The sequence below is a fragment of the Dermacentor andersoni genome, chromosome 3, assembly GCF_023375885.2.
Source record: "Dermacentor andersoni chromosome 3, qqDerAnde1_hic_scaffold, whole genome shotgun sequence".
NCBI classification, from domain to species: domain Eukaryota; kingdom Metazoa; phylum Arthropoda; class Arachnida; order Ixodida; family Ixodidae; genus Dermacentor; species Dermacentor andersoni.
In genome coordinates this window covers 72,134,219-72,154,145 of record NC_092816.1, presented here as the reverse complement: position 1 = coordinate 72,154,145, position 19,927 = coordinate 72,134,219, and the positions used below count along the sequence as shown (strand labels likewise).

The 19,927-nt window shown below is 43.8% G+C and overlaps 1 long non-coding RNA gene across 1 annotated transcript; it reads right to left on the bottom strand.

Annotated features, from left to right (window-relative positions):
- Positions 1-17,403: 17,403 nt before the first annotated feature.
- On the bottom strand, positions 17,404-19,408 carry LOC140216357 (uncharacterized). The gene is made up of 2 exons (XR_011893001.1): positions 18,969-19,408; positions 17,404-17,824 (listed from the first exon to the last, which is right to left on the bottom strand). It is a non-coding gene; the product is annotated as an uncharacterized lncRNA (long non-coding RNA).
- Between the last annotated feature and the right edge of the window lie 519 nt (positions 19,409-19,927).

Below are 19,927 nucleotides of genomic sequence, written 5' to 3'. Positions count from 1 at the left end.
AATTAAGATCGAGCGCCTATCTCATGCCTTGTATTAGCGATGGTGCTTGCACCGAGCCTGCTGTGCTCCTATTCATATTCCTCAATATAATGTTTTAGTTGTCTTGTTAAAAGATTTGCGGCGTGACCCATTGCGGTAATGTCGTTTTTCTCGGCAAAGCTATATGACTTGCTCTATACTTACTAGCTACTTTCTGTATCGTCCTTTATGCTCTGCTTCGAACAGGCTCTGCGAATCTCGCAGAATACTTTGGCAAAATATATGCGTCTCTTTCGTTTAAAGTTTAATATAATACCGGGCTATAGATACATCCAAGTGTCTCACGATAATTCTCTGAAGAAAATGGCGATAGCGAAACAGGAAATTGGTGTATAAAGCGTCAATCTCTACTGTAACAAAAAAGAAGTTTCACTCTGGAGAATAAAATACAGAGAAAAAAAGAAAGATAAAAAGTGAGCAAGGCACAGCAAACCACGACAATGAATGCTATAAGACGCATCTGGCGAAATATGAATCAGTTCTCTTTTTGGACGAGCCATATTGATGTGTGTGTACGTGCGTGTGCGCGTGTGTGAGTGTGTGCGACGGAAATCATGCTGAACCTTACAAAAATGAATCATATAAGTGGAACACCGACGACCGGATACACTGTAGTACTATCATAGAACACAAAAAAAGTTCTAGAACAAAATGATAACCGTACTGCAGCAAAATTGCCGTAAAGTGGAGGAGCCCTGCTGTATTTCGAAGTAGAAATTATAAGTAGTGTTGATTATTATAGAAAAAAAGAAAGCAAGAGAGGCAGACAAATGGAAAAGCCAAGACAAGAAGACAGAATATGACGCCGCGAGTATACCGTACAGAATAAAACAAAAGCAAATAAAAAACACTCTGTCGTTTCCAATTTTCTCTTCAGAGTGAATACGGTAACAGCAGCTTGCAACCGGTTGCGTTTTTCTTTTTATTGCTTAACCTTGCTATACGCATCCTGTCAATTTACTGTCTCCATTTTTTTTTTCTTAGTTATTCCGGGCTTTGGAAAGGTGCTCGGAAACGCGCTAGCGATAAAGCTCGGGTTGAAGAGGGATGTAATTGCTGATGAGTCTCGCACCGGCGCGCGACGTCAGAGAAGGCATACACAGCAACAATAAACTCCGTGTGGCAGTGAAACTGTCCGCTGTTATCCTTTTCGGGACGAACACAAACGAAGACGTCACCGATGTACACACATCCGCGAGGTTGAGCACGGGACTAAAGAAAGCAGACACAGGACTGGTTACTGCACCACCCGATGCGGGACGCCGAGGACGACGACAGGTTCATCATCTCGTTTCCTTTCTCTACTGCGCTGCAAGCCTTAGAAATGTGCTCGGGTCACGCACGCATACCTCCCCCCTCTCTTTCCGAGGCGGGAGAGGCGCATAATAAGCGGTGTGCCGGAGCGGACAGTCGGTATGGTAGGGTTGCCGACTTGCGATGCGAGTCTGCTTGCTCTGATACGAGTCTGTTGCTGCCTTCTGGCGCACTGAAACTGCTGGTAACCGCTTTTCGCCTGGGTGACCGCCAAGTGTTTCGTTCGAAAGGAACTAATGTGAATATTTACAGAAAATAAGGACAGAAGAGCGAAGAAAGGGTTGTGGGGGTAGGGATGGGGGCGGGGGGGGGGCGGGGGGGGGGGGGGGGCGGACGCATATTTGTGGCGTTTCTGTTTCCTCATCTGATGATTACAGTGAACATTTCGCTGCCGAAGACCCGGATGTCGCAATGACATAGGGTGATTTATTAATGCGCCGTAATGGAGTACACAAGACCATTTGACGTCGCGGTGAATGTCGATTGCCACGTCCTGCAATGTTTATAGCAGGCGATAGAGAGTGAATTACGGTAACAACCGTAAAGCTGACACGGCACTCTGACTAGCGAAACTTCTTTAAACTGTCAGTGTCCAAGTAGCTGTCGTTAATATTTTTTTTTCTTCATACAGTCATGTCGTTTAGTCACTGCATCGCCAGCTCCTTTTTGCGAACTGTTCTTCTACATTGCCTTGCTGCCTCTTATGCCAACCCTGTTTTCTTTTTCCTTGGCACTGAAACAAACTTTCCTTGCTTTTATTAGTTACTAGCATTATTTGTCGACGTAGTCCTCAACTTTTCTCAGTTCACGCCCATACCTCATGTACTGTCTCGTGAACGATGGCTGCGTTTTCCACGTTTTTAGCCTTTCTTCAACGACATTCTTCAACTTGTGTATTACCTGTCGAAGCCACCCCCCCCCCCCCCAAAAAAAAAAGAAAGAAGGAAGAAAACATTCCAACGGCTTTCTTACAGCCACGCGGACAGGCTTTACAATAATCGCTTCGGTTTTACGCAGTTTATATTAATACGGCTGTCTTAATTGCATACCCGGCGTGCGTACTATAAATTTTAGAATATTGTCGCCCGACCGCGAATGCACGCACGAGGCATCCTCGAGGCACTTTACGCATTCACCCGTGTAACAGGTGTGACCCGCCTCTTCAGAGAAGCTGTGGATGACGTCCTCGGGATCGGCCGCTGATTTCCACGCTATCCGTCAGCTCTCGCTTGCTACGATTACGGTGGAGACGGCCGCCGACAGACGTGACTGCTAAGTAGTCAGAGTCCCTTGTATGTACGTATAATGGCCCAAAGCCTCAAGTAACTCAGCTTTCACGTGTCTGTGCGATGCAGGAGTCTTCCTCAGCGTGGATTTTTGGCTGCAACTGTATTTTTCCACAGTCACAATCACGTTAGACTGATACCCCCTCTTGTTTACTAACCGTACATCGCCGCGTTTACAAGTTTGTTTTATACGTGTTTCAGTACTGCAAGACCACGTTTTAGTGCGTGCAATAACGAAGCGCGCCCGAGTCAACCGAGTGTCCCTCAATGACATTCGCCGAAGCTTTCCTCCTCTTGCAAGAACTGTGTACTGCCATTGCACCGTGGTACCGTCACACTAACCTCCGCACTAGTTTGAAGGGCTGAAGCAGAGGCTGATGCAGTCGTTGCTCTCTATATATAGCATTTTATCGACGCTGCGTAGGACCGACGAATGCGTGTACATATTGGGAGCGCAGATGAAATCGTCCGTTTCTAATACGAGACATTCAAAGCGACTGAAGCTGCTGCCGTTGCTGCGCGCATACTGCGACATATACGTACCTGCAGGCGAAAGAAGCGCGAGACGCCACGAGATCAGCTGCATGGACAACAACAGCAAAACACGTCGCCTGTACTGGAAGCGGAGCCAAATGGAGACCCGCTTGTGTGCGGGCCGGCCCCTATACGCATCTCACGCACGTTTTATTTCATCACGGTCTCGAACGAGCGCCTCCCGATACAGATCTCTTCACTCACTCGCCTAGGAATCTCCTTCGGACGAAACAACATGCCTCTGCAAATGCGTTCCAGCTATCACGAAATAGAACAATACAAAATCCCTAAGTGCAACGTTCGCCGCACATAAAAAAGAAGAAGAAAAAAAGGAAAAGAAAAGAAAAAAGGATACAATGTAGGGAGCCGCTAGACCGGATAGGCAAATGCCGCTCGCGCATGCACCAGTTCAATGTTCTTTAAACTGTGCGTTGCAAGGTCCGGCGTGATTCGCGTCAGATTGAGCTCTGCCGTGCGGTGGCTCTGAATTAAACCGGAATCGATGAAAGCAATATGCAGGCCGTAGAAGTGCCTAAAACTCAACAAAACATGAAAAAACTAAAAATCAGCCGAATAACAATAAAATAATGATTTTGTTTGAATTTGGCTGCAGCCTTTGGATAACCTGCTCTCGAGTCGTGAGGAAAAAAGCCCGTATAACTGCTTAACTCGTCCGAGTGCCTCTTTGTCAAGCGTTTTCCGCAAGTGATCTTGGATATATTAGCAAGCCCGTATAGAACGTAGTTTCACTGATCCAGCGTCCACACAGGACATTTCACTACTTCGCAAAGACCGCGTCGTACACTCTATCATATCTGATGCTGCGTTTAACACACTTAATTGCAACGTTCGCCCCAGAGAGCTAGGACGGCCCTTGAACGTTGCCGGAGGAAGAAAGTAATTGCGACGCCGAAAGAAACTTGTGCGACGTTCTACATTAGCGTCAAAAGCTCTTACAGCGCATTGAGTCGGGCTGTAAGGGAAAGCGATTCCTAATTTAGCTGAGCATATGCTTGAGACGTACAGCCAAACATAGGGAATTTACGCACTTTCGACCGCAAATGTCGGATATATTTGGAGTCGTGGGCAAGTGCTCTTAGAAGAAGCAGCTATATCGAGAGTCGACGGCAACGATTATGCAAATTACCAAACGCGCTCTCGCACTTACCGCGAGGCAGCGTTACTTGCGTCATATATATATACTCATAGTCTTCAATCTGGTTAGGTATATATAGGTAGCTTTGCCCGCGCGTAATCTCACTCCGCGCGTTACACGGTGTGACGACGCGGCGCAAGCTCTTCGCGATGTAATCAATTCGCATCTCCTTGGCGGAGCAGAAAGCGCGAGCACTCGAGCATGCAGCGGTGTCTCGTGCACTCGCGCCGAGAGCGCAGCTAGGGAGACGCAACGACGCGATGCCGCGCGTGGGGTGCCAGTTGACAGCGCCTGCATATATACAGAGAGAGCTGGCCGTGCATCACACTCGGCTTCAGCTGCGTGCGCAGCTCACTTCCTGTCCGTGCGGCCATATTTATCCTACCTTCATGTACATGTGTGCACGTGAAGATGACGACAAGCGGCGATGAGACGAAGGGGCACTTGGCAGGGAGAGAGATAGAGAGAGAGATAGAGAGAGAGAGAGACTTCTACAGCTGATAGAAGACCTGAAAGGAGAAAAAGAATTTAGGACTATATCTTATTCCTTAACCAAACTAGGTCACCGCAGATGCGGTGGCAGCTGAGCGTCATAGGTGCAGTGAAAGGTTATATATAGTGACAACTTTGCAAGTACATATGTCATTGCAACGTGCGCATCAACCATGGAAGAAGAATACATGATTCGAGAGCACGGACCATGAGGCAATATTTAGCGGCGGAGAAACACGACACAGCGCCACCACCCCTGGCAGCTACAGGTTCTCGGTGCTTGACAAGTGAAGGCGACGTCCTTGAGCAGAGCCTGCTGAGCAGCAGAGTGGCACCTGGGTCCTCGACTCGAGAGCTCTCGGCGCGTATTTTCGATACGTTTGGCTTCTGCGTGGGCGTCTGCGACCGCAAAGCCGACGCACACCACGGGGCCCACGCGCGCTCTCAAAGTTGTCTTTGCTCCGCTTTAGTCTTCGCTGGCGGGCGTCACTCGGTGTGTGAGTGTATGAGGTGTGTAATTACAGTCCCACTACTTTCGACCTCGTCACCCCCGCATGGTATGCATTCCGAAAGTGTTTCCCACATAGTGCGTTCATTGTTACTCGCTTGCGTATCTCTCGCATCACACGCCCTTCTTGCGTCTATACGTAAACACATCCATCAGATATGCGCCGACGTGAGCACGGCATCCGTTGCGCTGTACGCTTGCCTCTAAGCAGCTGCTATATAGCTATAAGGCTTGACGTCTCATTCGAGAGCTCACACTGCGGTTCACTGTGTATAAGCGCGAACACTGTGTATAAACGAAGCGTATAGAGTAGGAGGTCGCCAGACAGCAGGCAACCGAGCACTGCACTGGCTTACGTAACGTTCCGCTCGGTGCTCGACAGTGGTGAAAAAGATGGGCATCGTAAACTTACTTCGTCTCTTCAGAGACAAACAGGCTGTCACGAAACGTAGCAGACACGAAACCTTGGAAATCAGTCGTTTCTGTTGAAAACAAAATGCAAATCGACGTTTCGCCAAGCTGCACCGGGAAATCCATCCTTCCAAGATGCGCAACTCACGCGTGGGTAAATATTATGCGCAGTCCGCCAAATGGCTTGGTGCGTGGCGCTTAACCAGAGGAGAGGATGAGCAGCAACGCACTTATATATACGAAAACACAGCATCACCTCTCTTTACGGTTAAAGCAAGGGACGATTCTCTCACCTTTGTAAGCATACATTGTTTTCCCGCCGAAGTACTAAACCTACAGAAGATTCGTGAAATGGATCCTGTGGAGTTCAGTTACTTTGTTGCAGGATGATTGCACTATTAGCAAATGGGAAAGTGTAAAGCTAACGGACAAAGGAGGCGCCCTCTTTTGGCTGCGATCAAAGCTCCCGTGATATGTTCGAATGGTATGCAATACGTTTTGAACAACTTACACGAGCAGCAATAACTGCATACAATTAACTGCGCATGTATAAAAACCGCGGGAGATTTGTGCGATCTCGCAGGAAAAATATGACAAATCGAGTTCCTGAGTACTCAGCGCGATGCACTACTCGAGACAAAATAACCGCAGATAGCGTCGCAGTGCTTTCCCGGCGGATATGTATCTCCGGTTCCCGTGGAACTTTTTCTCTACCCTCGTGCACCGCCCATCACAACCTCCGCACTCCGCGCTGAGAGGTTGTGCCGGAAGGGGCCTTGAACGAGTTACAAGTTTGAAACATTTAACTTAGAAGTGCACTGCAGCGAACAGGGACTCAACTACACGTGTGCAAACTTTCAAGCAGAAACGTTCTGACGTTTGCTTGCAGTAATAATTTTGAATTCAATTTCAAGGTACGAAGGAGCGTTTAAAAGGTTGCAATGCGACTTTTGAAATTTCCTGTGGCAACCCGAATGAAGTATTATATTTTTCAATTTGTCATACATGTGCACCTCCTTTTATTAATAAGAAGTTTCATTTGAATACACCTAGTAGTTCACAAATGGTAAACGTACAATACTGTGATTTACACATTGTGTGCCATCCAGCACATGGCTTAGTGTTGCCGAGTTTCTTTTGCGATATGTCTGGCAACTCTGCAACACGACACGCTACTAAATTTCCCAAGCTACGGAGCGCAATTAGAGGAACTTACTTCATGGAACATTACCAAGGAGTAGAGGAAGAACCTCCTCCTTAGCAATTTTCTATGACCAAGCTCCCTTAATTACGCCAAGCCCCTAACTTCGCCAGTGTAACGGACGTACCGGTACGCTCTGGCGTTTTTGTGCCGCCGTGTCAATGAAGTTAGATAGGAATGCGAGGACCCCACTGAGAGAGCATTTGCCATTATCCGCGTGTTTTTCAGCCTTCCACACAACAACAACAATAAAAGCCGTTGTGTTCATTTCATAATATCCGAGATAAAAACCAGACGCTGGAGGTGCGTCACCTCCGAAGAAACCCGACGGTGAAAGCCCTAAAATGGCATGCCCAACATACCTGCTGAACTTCATAGTACTAGTTCCAATGGTTCTCTGAGTGAATTATCTTCGTCGTTCGGAGCGGGTGTTTCGAAGCCGCGTTTTTCACCGCACCTACAGTTGCAAACCAGCCTCGCTGTAAAAGCTTGTTCCAGCACACCGCGTATCCCCAAGAGAACACTTTGGCGTCGGTCTGCCCACCCACCCTTTGGCTTTAATGCAGATAAAGATTGTCCGACTCATTCGAAACGATGCCGCACGTGCGAAATGGGGTCTGCGAACGAATACCCAAACGCCCATGTCGACGTGCATAGACGCACGTGCATAGACGTGCATAGACGAACGTGCATAGACGCGCTTCCTCGCCAGCCTGCCATCTGTAACGCGTGTCCCACGCTATAGAAGAGGCGCGCGCGGAACCACGTGCGTTTGCGCGCGCACGCTCACAAGATGCACACCTGTGGCCTCGATGCGAAGGGAAAAGGCGCCAGGGCAGGTTACACTGTTATCACACACGGAAAGTGTCAATTCTGAATATATCAAGTCATGTGCGACCCATAAACCGCATAGTTATAGTTATCACTGAATATCTGATGTCTTTACACTCTAAAAATTTTAACACCCTTAAGGGTGTAAATGACTTGTCCCATGGGTGACACCCTTTTTGGGTGTATTGCTACACCCCAAGCAAAGGGATGCAAATTAACACCCCATAAAAGAAGGGGTGTTAATATGACGTCACCTTGCCTATGGGTGTAAAACAAACGACACCCTTTCTATACGGGGTGTAACACAGACACCACCCTTTCAATATGGGTGTAGCATGGAGAACACCCTTCCGAAAGGGTGTTATCCCTGCAAGTATTTTAGCGTTCACTACAGCCATGTAGTTAATGGGCAGACTAGCTGTTGTGAATGCTGCCAAGCCTTAGCTATGGTACTACCTTGTTCAGTATGAGCCAGAATCTGTGAGGCGTCGTCATATTGCGCTTCTGGTCCGTCATGTGGTAGCATAACGTGCGACCCTTTCAGGCAAAAAATTTAAGTCTCATGATCGCAGAAATGCACACATCCTATGCTTTTTGTAATCTTCCTCTGCAGTGATAGTACACTGCCGGCAGGATGCAGAGCGCAATAACAACGCGCGCTGCACAAAGGACACAGGATCTCCCGCACCTTGGTGCACCAGTACTTATCACTCCGTGGAAACAGCACACAGCCAAAAGCATGGTTGCATGCATTTCAGAAATAATTAAAAACCTCCACTTGGTCAAAAATTTTCGCAACACCACCTCGACCAGGAGGGAAAGACACCACAGCTCGTTGTCGTAGCTCATATTGAATGCAATAGAGCGCAAGCAATGCATGGATTGGCGACGGTAACAAGTGCAGTACTACAGAAGCATACGTTTGCCTGTGAAGCAGTTTTTTGCCGTTTTAAGCACACATTTTATACCTCTATTCATCAAAGTTGTCATTTATCTCCACGGGATGCTTCTACTAGTACTTTCACATATATGACTTAAAGGTAGCACTGAAAGCCAAAGAACAAAGTGCAACAAAGCACTTCCACTTCGAATATTGTTTCAGCATTTACGAACAAAACAGCATGTGTAGCTGTGCATGCTGTTCAATATATAAGCATGCACTATTTCCTGAAATATATGTATGCTCCATTTACTGCCAGTGACCTGCTTATACCCAATAATTTAGTTTATTTTTCACCATGTGCTTGCATTGAATATCCCACAGGCATAGTAAGTTAAGCTATCATAATAACAATCAGCTAGTCTAAGCTTACCTAATTGAACAAAATCATTGTAAAATTTGTGACGAAATGTAATAAGAAAAGTATTTATTATTTCATTAAAGAGAAATGCTTACATAATAATGTTTGCACATTTTAAAAGTAAAAATGAAGATGAGTAAAACCATACCAATACAAAGACATAAGCACCGAATAATGGCACAGGCTTGTTCAAATAAATTTTAAGCAGAAAAGTTTTTTAGAATAATCTCACTACGAACTATCACATGTTTTCATTTGAAGAGCACTGCATCTTATTATAAAGTACAAAAATAACCGGTCACATAAGTAAGAACAAGTCTGAGTGTGTCTATGTTAATACAAGGATAGAAAGTTGGGCGAGTTGGTACAGTAACATGATCTTGGATTGTAGCGCGAAGTGACACGTACACACACTAGAAGCAGACCAGGATGAGCGCTAACTCTCAACTAAATTTTTATTGAAACGAAGAACATATATATATATAGGTGACTGCAAAAAACCGCAGCGTAAGAACATGACAAGGTATGGAGACATCAGTTAAACATATCAGGAAGTAAGGAAGTAAAAAAGGAAACAACAAAAAGACTACTTCAGATTAACACACGTGTTCTGAAGATACTGAAATTCGCATCCCAACAGAGACAAAGATGCATGACTAATGTAAGTCTCTCCCAATCTTTTAATGTGGAATGCCTCTCTATCTATTTGTTGTGAAAAACTTTGTTTCATGTTGTGGACATTAGTAATGGCAAACTTAAGAGCTGAGTAAGCTAGTCATGTCCACACAATATGAAACAGTTTTTCACAACAAATAGGCTCGAGAAGGCTAGTTATCCTGTGCATTTATTATCACTAACCTGCAAAAAGCTTTGAAAATGGGTAAAAGGCCAGGCTAAGAAACAAGAAAAACAGAAAAAGAAGGTTTGCTGTGGTGCCCTATATACATAGATTATCAGATGGTTTATGGAACGTGGTCCATACATATGATGTGGATAATGTTTTCTCGGCCCCCCAAGTTGTCTACCATGTGCCTATGATAAATAGGAAACTTGAACAGGGTGGCAAAACAGAAAAGATAATTGCGGCGTTAGACATGTGTCCCTTTTTGTGCCTTGTAACACTGGTATAGTTTATCAGTATCCTCTCAAGTGCGGGAAGACTTACATTGTACAGAGTGGCAGGTGCATTAATATTAGACTAAAAGAAAACAAACATTCACTTTACAACCATAATGCTTCACATCTAGCATCACATTGTTTCAATTGCGGTTGTAAACCTTTGTTTGAAGACACAAAAATTCTTTCGAGACAAATGTCAAACCACACGGGAAATAATCAAGGCATGCCACATTAAAAGATTAGGAGACTTGCATTAGCCATGCATCTTTGTCTGTTAGAATGCGAATTTCAGTATCTTCACAACACGTGTGTTAATTTGAAGTAGTGTCTTTTTGTTGTTTCCTTTTTTGACTTCCCTACTTCCTGATATGTTTAACTGATTTCTTCATACCTTGTCATGTTCTTATGCTGCGGTTTCCTGCAATCACTTTATATATATGTTCGTCGTTTCAAGAAATATTTAGTTGAGAGTTAACGCTCGTCCTGTCTGCTTGTAGTCTGTGTCCGTGTCACTTCGCGCAACAATCCAAGAGCACGTGTGAACAAAACATGGCTAGTAATAACTAGTGAGCACTGCACAAAAGTTGAACATGAGAACTAGTAATAGTAAAGACATATACTTGCAGAGACAATATATAATACTGTAGACAATATTTTGCAGCTGAACTGCAAAATATTGCAAATATCACAAAAGCAGCATAAAAACTGGGCAGGACAGAGCACTGACTGTTAGTTATAGTTGCAATATGCACACCAAATCTAGACATAAGAAGGCAAAACTAAACTGCCGGAAATGGTCATCTCTCCAAGAGACCACTGAGGAATGAAAGGTACACTTTTTATAATTCCATCTCATAGATTACTGATCTAATTAAACTTGACACATGACGCCTTGTGTGTAACAAATGCCCTGTTCTCATTACATATGCATGATTACCAGCCTTGGTGAAAGAATGACTTGCACTAATGTTTGAACCCCGGTAAAAATGCTGCTTGTTCTCAACTTTCTGTTCCGACAGCACACTTGTGGGCAGTTGTGAACGTAGTTGCCTATAGGGCTCAAACACCATGTTTTGGCTGCACAGGTACTGTCTACCGAACACCTGGTTCAAGATAGCTTGCATCTCGAAATGTGCAGCCACACTGGTGGCACAGCATTATTTTTTCAACTTGCCAGTTGATAAAGCCTCAGCAGCTGCAATCACCTGCGATTGCTCGTAAAGGTGCCATAAGGTCAGGCAGCAAACACAGGTACCACGTAGCAAAACTTTCAGAGTGCATTGCGTGAGTCGAGGTGTGTAATTTGTGCTTTAGTTTGGCAGCACTGCCACATTCACAACTATTCATTGCAGCTCCTACATTTCAACATCAACAAAATTAGGACAGTTCCTTCAGTATGGTGGCAGATGCTCGGCTGCAGGCTTTCTAGAACCATGCATTATCTTCAGACAGTGCCAGTACAGCCCGTAGCACATCTTTCAAGCACTCCAGACAAGTACACCGATTACACTGTACACAGAGCATCTGGTATCCATTTACCTATAGAGGCAAGGTAGCCCCTAGAACACGTTTTGTGACAGGCATGCTGGGCACTTTGTCCCCTGAAATGCAAGTGCCATTTGGTACTTCAGTGCCTCTAGTGTCCTTTACATCTAAATGAATATTGAATACATAGTAGTAACATGAAGACGACAAACAAAAGCCATCAGCCATCAACTGTGTGGCAAATCTGGGTGCAAGCTATTCTCTTATCAAGTATACCTGCAGGCATTGTGACCAATGTGCTCCCAAGATGTATGAGGCATTATCATTGCAGAGTTGTAAGGACATGACAATCCTAGGATGATTATGTTCTTCAGGTTTTTTTCCCCACTTTCCATCTTTTGAAACGTGTATACTATAGTCATGAAAAAAAAATGCTACAACTGGCGTGTGATAAGTTTTGCGACTTTTTTCCTAGCAGCTCATTGAAACGAGCCACGATGACAAATTCAAATGCTCTTACCTCATCAGACATACAAATTTCTTAAACACTAACAAAACCAGATAGGCATTAGAGTGAGCATCACTTAAATACATTACACTGGTTTAAAGTTATTGCACCACTTTGTGCCAGGTAAAAATGTTATAAACATAAAAAATGTTAAGATTCTACGGCCAACCATGAAAACTAAATAAAAAAATCATTAAGCTTTCTTAAACGGGTACAGGAGCTTTACAAGTGGCCGTCTTGGTGATGGACACGCAGATAGATGAGCAGCCATTCCAATGAGACGAGAATGTTGAGGACTTCGCATGGAAGTCTGCGAGACACTGCAGAGTAGTTCTTGGTCCACATGAAGGAGATTGCTTGCATACACGTCTGGGTCACCATACTGAATGCATGGTGTTACCGGAACCTTTTCCCCCTGCATTGTGGTAAAAAAGAGGTGAGGCATGCAGACAGGACACGAGAGTAGAGAAGTGAACACGAACGCGAAAAACATGAAAAATTTCATTAAATGGTTTTAATAGTTAAAATTTTTATACTATGTGTCATTCGTTATGAGGGTTCATAACCGCAACATATTTCATATATAAGCAGGTAGAATTATCAGCTTGGTCAATTTGTACAAGCTCGTTTTAGGCAAGAAATCGAGTTTCACAAACACAACCTCAACATTCTTGATTGAAAAAGGAACACCTCAGATGACATGCAGTCCTCTGAGTGGGAATTGCACAGTTCAAGAAAAACAAATTAAAACTTACACACCAATCCCGAAAAAGGAATAAGCACCTGCTACTGCAAAAAGCTAATTGATAGGTTTTAGTAGCACAAGGTCATCTTTGGCCAAAGAGCACCAAGTCTATATTGCAAAAGATAAACTTAGCGCATCTTTACAAAGCAAATATATAAAGATGACTAATGCCTCTCTGCGCTACAGTTGCTTTGCTCTAGCGTGAAGTCATTTTAATGCATGCTCACGTACATACACATGATACACCCAAGTGTAACAGCTGCAGAATTAAAATTGGGCAGCAACGAAGTCGCAACCTTTAACCCTTGATCCCAAGCTGTACTAGTGACTGCAGGTAGTACCAATATCGCCAATGACGAGTCGCACTCTTTCTGCCCGGTGTTATGCTGCTGTTATTGTCAAAGATGAGTTACAGTCGGCATTGAGGGAAAGCTGCCCTCAAGAGCAGCTCTTATTTTTGTGTTATTTCTAACCAGAGACCAATGAAGTAATTATTTTTAGAATGAGAATGACACCGAAGAATTGAGTACGTAAAAAATTTGGAAAATTTTGTACATTTTTCCGGAATTAACTAGGGGGTTAACGGTTGAAGCGGCAATCCAGAAACTAGAACAAGTTTTGACATGTTTGCTACCAGTGAATGCTAGAAAATATGTTGGCATTCTGTAGTTTTGTCCAACAATGCAAAATGGATTCTTAATAACTGAGGAAATAAATGGAAAAGTATCATGAAGTATATTTCGTGAATGTAATGCAGAATCACTCAACTTCTGTTACTATATAATCTCCACTTGATTAACCTGCACTTCCTGAACTAGTTCAGGAGGTGCTGCATTTCAATACTCATTCCACCAGTTCAACGTGACAGCAACTGCACGTGGTGATTTGTTTTACTTAGTGCAGGCTTTGTACAGGGCGAGTTCACAGCATTCCCTGCACTTGGACGAAAGGTAGTGCATGTTTACGCAGCAGGTGTGGTGCCGCTTCTGCAAGAGTGAATTGCAGAAATCAGTTTCATACAATACTTACTAGAGGTAACTCCGACATTAGTGTCTACAGGAGATCAAACGAGAACGGCTGTACCAGCATGGAAATTATGGGAAGTACATGGATTTGCCTAAACTTCGTCTGTTTGGCTTCAAGCGGCTTTGTGACTTTGTAAACTAGTAATTTTCAACAATATACTGTGTAATAAATAAATAAACATTAAAATCGTCCGACGACAGGATTCAGACACAGGAACTCTAGAGCAGAAGTCTGATATTGAAACCATTAAGCCACGGAGGCATGTAACGACAAGCGAGTGCAACGCCCTGATGAAGTTATCACGGGCATACCAGTGCCTTGAGACGCCTGGCGCCTTTCGATTTGGCCACCTGGACAAGCTCAATCGTTGCAATTAATAGCAATTGTGCGTGTTGGCGCCGTATTCTGCACTTCGAAGAGTATAGACTGCGCTGAAATTTACGACAATAAGATTTATATAGCGTATAATATACGAAGCCACAAGAACGTCTGAATTTACAAGCACGAATATCAGACAAATCCATGTGCTTCCCATCATTCCCATGGTGGTACGACTGGAGCGCCAGAGTTCCCTCTAGTAATTACTGTAAGAAACTCTATGGCAGAAATAACCGAAGTGCCTGGCACTTTGTTCTGGAGAAATAAACACAAGTTTTGCTGTCCCATAAATCTTACTGGTCATTAATTCCAAGTTTTAGTGCAGTCACATGTCTAGTAGGCAATTGTGGTATATTGCATAAACATTGCAAAGCAAACTGTGATGAATGTTCACTCTGGTAAAATGTTTATGATCGAGTAGCATAGACTACTGAAGCAATCTCTGGAAGGCAAGTGAAGTAATTTTCTTATTAGCAGCCTTTAAACAGCATTCGAGCATATGACACATGCACCTCAGATATGCAGATATTTCCTTGACTCAGCAAGAAGTGATGCTTCATGTTCCACGAGGCTACTTCAACCAAAGCAGTATTGGTGCTCTCTAAAAACAATACCAATGCAGATGATCCAAATATTTTTCAGGGGCAACAGTTATACCTGAAATCATGCTAGATTAGTTTTTTTAAACACATGATCAGACCATGTTAGAAGTGCTTCTTAAAATCATATTTATTAGACTAGTCATATATCTGAACACAAAGGCTACTAATTAGGTCCCATGCTATATCATCATCTTAACAAAAACTTCACTTAGTAATACACATGCTGTGATAAGATTTGAGACCACATTGAGATGCTGAACAAAGTGAACTCATTATTTTTAAAATGAAGCTCCTGTTATTCCAAATGAGAAGAAAGGATACTGAGGGTCAAACTTTTTCTGAATCACAGCTGGAAGATGCCAGGGAAGGCACGTGGAAACTTATTTGTAATTTTCTATTTAAATGTAGAAATGATAAAGGGAAATGAAAATGATAAAAAAAACAGGCATGGGGGGAGAACGAACCTACAGCATTTGCATTAGGCATGCGATGCACTAACCACTGTGCCACCGAGGCAGCATTCAACCGTCCACAACGGCCCCTCAGATTGTCGACGCTCGAACACGGCCGTAGTACCACAGTGGTTAGTATATCACATGCGTAATGTGAAGGTTATGGGTCCGTTCCTCCCCCACAGGTGGATATCTTTTAATCCACTTTCATTTACCTAGAATTTATCATTTCTATACTTCATATAAAAAACTTAAAACATGTTCCTGTATGCTTTCCTTGGCCTCATTATCTGCTGGCTTCTTCCAGTTCTGTTACTTCCAACACTTATACATATTCTAATCTGGTAAGTAAACAGCTTTTGCATGATGCTGGAATGCAATACAAAACATTATTGCAGGGCCGTGTTATGTAGAATGCCTTACATTGCCCAGGCAAGGTGTATTAATGTCAATCTGAAAAAAAAAATTCCCACTCTAGGCAGAAATGCTGTGTACTGCTGTGTGCAACAGGGTTTAACGAAAACAACTTGTTCAGAAATAAAGCCACCAAACAACGAGGAAATATGAAAACTAGATGAAAATTTGTGCAGTTGCATGTTAAAAATTTAGCACAGCAACAGATGAAGACATAATGAAGGAAGCGCGAGGATGGTTTATTTTGGACACATGAGGGAATATACTTGAAAGATGCATATGAGCTTACACGTGGAGAAATATTGTTTATGTAGCAGCTAAACTATGAACAGGCCTAGAACCCACTGATACAAGGTGTCGAGCATGTAAATCTTATCATGCCCTTAAGTCAAAGAAACATGGCTGTTTCGCATGATTCGCTACACATGGCTGGCTCACACAACTTAGCCACTGCTATATATGCCTTGTAATTACCAGGTGGTCTGTCTGACATGTGCACGCTTTAAATATGTAAAAGTGCCACGTAGCTGGACAGCACCAAGGTAATGTCGTTTGCCATTGTTTTGAGGAAGTGAAACCAATTCTTGCATTTTTCCTAATTAGGTAATTAGTTATTAACGATTATTTAACTGCTCAAATATTATATTCAAAGCAAGAGTGTCAGTGCAAAAATTGTAGAGCATCCTGAAAAATTACCAATCCAGCTTTCTACTGCTCAATAGGTGCAACAAGTTTCTTTTTCAAGCTTGAAAGAAGCCAGCGAATACATGCGAAAAGTGCCATGCAACTAACCACTCGTGCACCTGAACACCATTTGGCTCCTCCTTTCATGCTTGAAAAAAACTTTTTGAAAAGGATATTTTAGAAATTAATTAATTATTATTGACTATGTTTTAGGCAAAATGCATGAAATAGTGTGACTGCCACCTCCATTTTCGGCGACATGAATTAACTCCATTTTCATGTCCAAATCCAGCTATACCTGGTGCGTGTTTTGAGCTGGTGCTGTAATTTAGGCTGGTTTTGACTAATTGAAGCTTCGCACCCTAATAACAGAGTCAGCCTAAAAACAAATTGGTACATAAGTGGTCGCTGTCAGTACTCCATACTCCTTTAACTTAGTGCAAAGTGCTTGTGAGCCAAGAAGTTGGTATTTCTAAGCAGTATTTCTCATTTTTGACCTGGTGTTATAGCCCACTTACTATGATGCCATGCTGCTCAGTCATGCTGGTCCTAACTTCAATGTAGGCCATGGCAGCTGCCCTCCAATGGGGGTAAAATGCAATAACACTTATGCACTTAGATTCGGGTGTACATTAAAGAAGGCCAGGTTCCCAAAACTTCAGGTTGTGCCTTTGGAATGTAAAAGCCCATAATTTAATTTTAAAATCTAAAGGTGCTTTATTAGGAGCAGGCGCATCATTTTGAGCTTTTACTGCACTGCCACGGCACCAAGAAGCTCCGAGTAAGCAAAAACAATTTCTTAGACAACGTACATATCTTGCAAACATTTACAAACACTTCTCTGCATGCACCTCTGTTGCTGTTATATTTAGATCCGTATGCCAAGGCGGGTTATGATGTTAGAACATGTTTCAAACTTGTTTTTTTTACCGCTTTAATGTTATTGGTTATTTTGCACCTCATTGTGTGTCGAACGCACATTTCAGTGCATCAATTTCTTCAGAAAGTGCACTCCTCTTTATTTATTTGTGCATGCAGAAAGGGTTCAGAAGAACTGCTTTCTGAAGATCTGTATAACAAGCAAAAAACAATTCTATGTAGGCTGCACAAAGAGAAAGGATGGGTTTGTAAATATGTTATTTAGTTCTTAAAAAAAGAGGCAGCTGTCAGTATTCTGTTCCAAAGTAAAAATTGCCCCTACCTGGCTCTGTTTCATTTTCCGATGTTGATGGTCCACTCGGGGGCACTCAACTGATAGGCTGCACTTTGGCCATGTCGGGTGTGCTGTCACCAGGCCCAAGGTCGATCGACATCATCACCAAAAGTCGAGTCCAAACGCTATAAAAGAAACATTTCATCATTTTGCTATCAGTTTTGTCATCTTGCGTGTTTCACACACGGCCGTAAGTGAAATATTTCGTCACTTGGATACTGAAAAAAATTCAAGCATTTTCTGGCAGCCAAGCTGAATACACATAAATGGAGAACATTAAAGAGCAAATGCAGTTGTCACATTAGATTGATCAAGTACAGCAGGAATGGAAATAAATCAGTGATACTGTGTCTGTTGGCTTTGAATGCAAGAAACGTAAAAAACAGGAACTTGCAGCCACGCCACTTTGAATTTCCCGCGTTTGCTACACCTCACAGCAAGTTTGGCATCACCCGGTACTCGGGGATAGTAATCGCTTAAAATCAAGATGAACGAGCGTCGGCATAAATTAACAGGATACTTAACCGGGCAATATTGGCGCATAACACAACTCACGTAGCGAAGCTACTGTCAATTACCCGATGACGCATCTGCGGGCGGTGCGGTTTGGGCGAACAATTCAAAAAGGAATGAGAGTTTCACTTGTTTCACGCCTACTAAGCTAAGACAGAATTTGAGTTTCTTACTAAACTATACTGGACATTTACGCTCCGAATAAAACGCTGGAAATTTTGTTACGTCACATTGCATACGTATGAAAGTGAGGAAATTGCTTTTATTGTATTCTGCCCAGACGGCATGCAGCAGCTACCACTCTCATGCAACAAAAGCATGAAAGTGGTACTCGCGGCACAGAAAACAAACATATACAGCGCCAACGTTACGCCCCTTAGAGTTGGAACTAAGCACGATCAAGCCAGTTAGTTTTCTAGCTTTCATAACGCCATGAACACGACCAAACATCGCGCGAAACAACTGTCTGCTCTCGAAAATTATTACCGCTTCCATTTATATACCTATCGCTGCCACAAGCAAAAGTCAATGGGCTAGCTGTCCACAAGCCGCAGATTAGACAGACAGCAACATATTACGGTAACGTATACAATTTCAACGCTGACTTAGCAGCCGCGGTGTGCTCTAAGTGCCACAGTTCTGGTTTCCCGCTCGAAATTCACACCATGATGACGGGCACTGCATCTTTCACATGAAATATTGCACGCTTTGCTCCGGAGCTCAATAGGAGGGCGAAACGCATTTGCACGTACGTACCTGAAATCCGCATGCCGGAAACCCGTCGACGCTTCCGAGAACGGGGCACACAGCCATACACCCGTACGGCGGCTTGACTTGGACGTGAGGCACTTCTATCAAATATTTCACATGCGACATGTTTCACACCGATTGCGCGAACACGAGAAAATGCCGCAGGTCGCAATGCGACGCCGTGCACCTGTGCAGCTACCGATGAGCTGCGTGCGCGGACTTGCAGAAAAACAAAACTATGACAATACGGCCGGCGCGAAAGGATGGCGGCTCTCGTTGCGGAGACGAAGCGGACAATGAAGCGCGAATGAATGTTGCCAACTGTTGGTTCCGCGTTATGCCGGCGTTGGTGGCTTTAGTGGCGTGTGTTGCGGCTGTCTAATTTTTTATTTCTTTTCCCCAAACAGTATAGCGAAGATCAGTTCTTTGTTTGCATTTTTACTGTGTCGTTTGGTATTATCTTATTGTCCTTTAATGCTATTAAGCAGCCAATTATGGCCCCCCAAGTTCGCGCGCGCCAGCTTTGCGCGCAAATCTCGGAGGCCATAAGACAACGCGTTAGAATATGCCGTTCTTGTCGTTAACGTTTCATCATCGTTTCTTCAACTGAGGTAGAGGCGTAGTGTCCCTTTTCCCGGGGTGGGGAGAGGGCGATCAAGACGGAGTTGGTTGTTATCGCGACATCCGCGAACCCTGCGATTTTTTTTATAACGTAAGCATTTCTATAATTACCCACAAATAAAAACCATCCGTCCGTCAGTCCGTACGGCACGATACCTTTCAAAATAGAACCCGCAGCAGCGAGTGAATTCACCTTCGTGCTAGCTCTCGCTTCAACGCGACTGAAGCGGCGAGAACACAGCGCTCACGAAGCTCTCAGCTTATGCCGCACTATGCTCTTTTCGCAGATCACTTTCAAGATAGGTGTACGCGCGTCTGTTTTCAAAGCGAAGTAAACGGTGAGA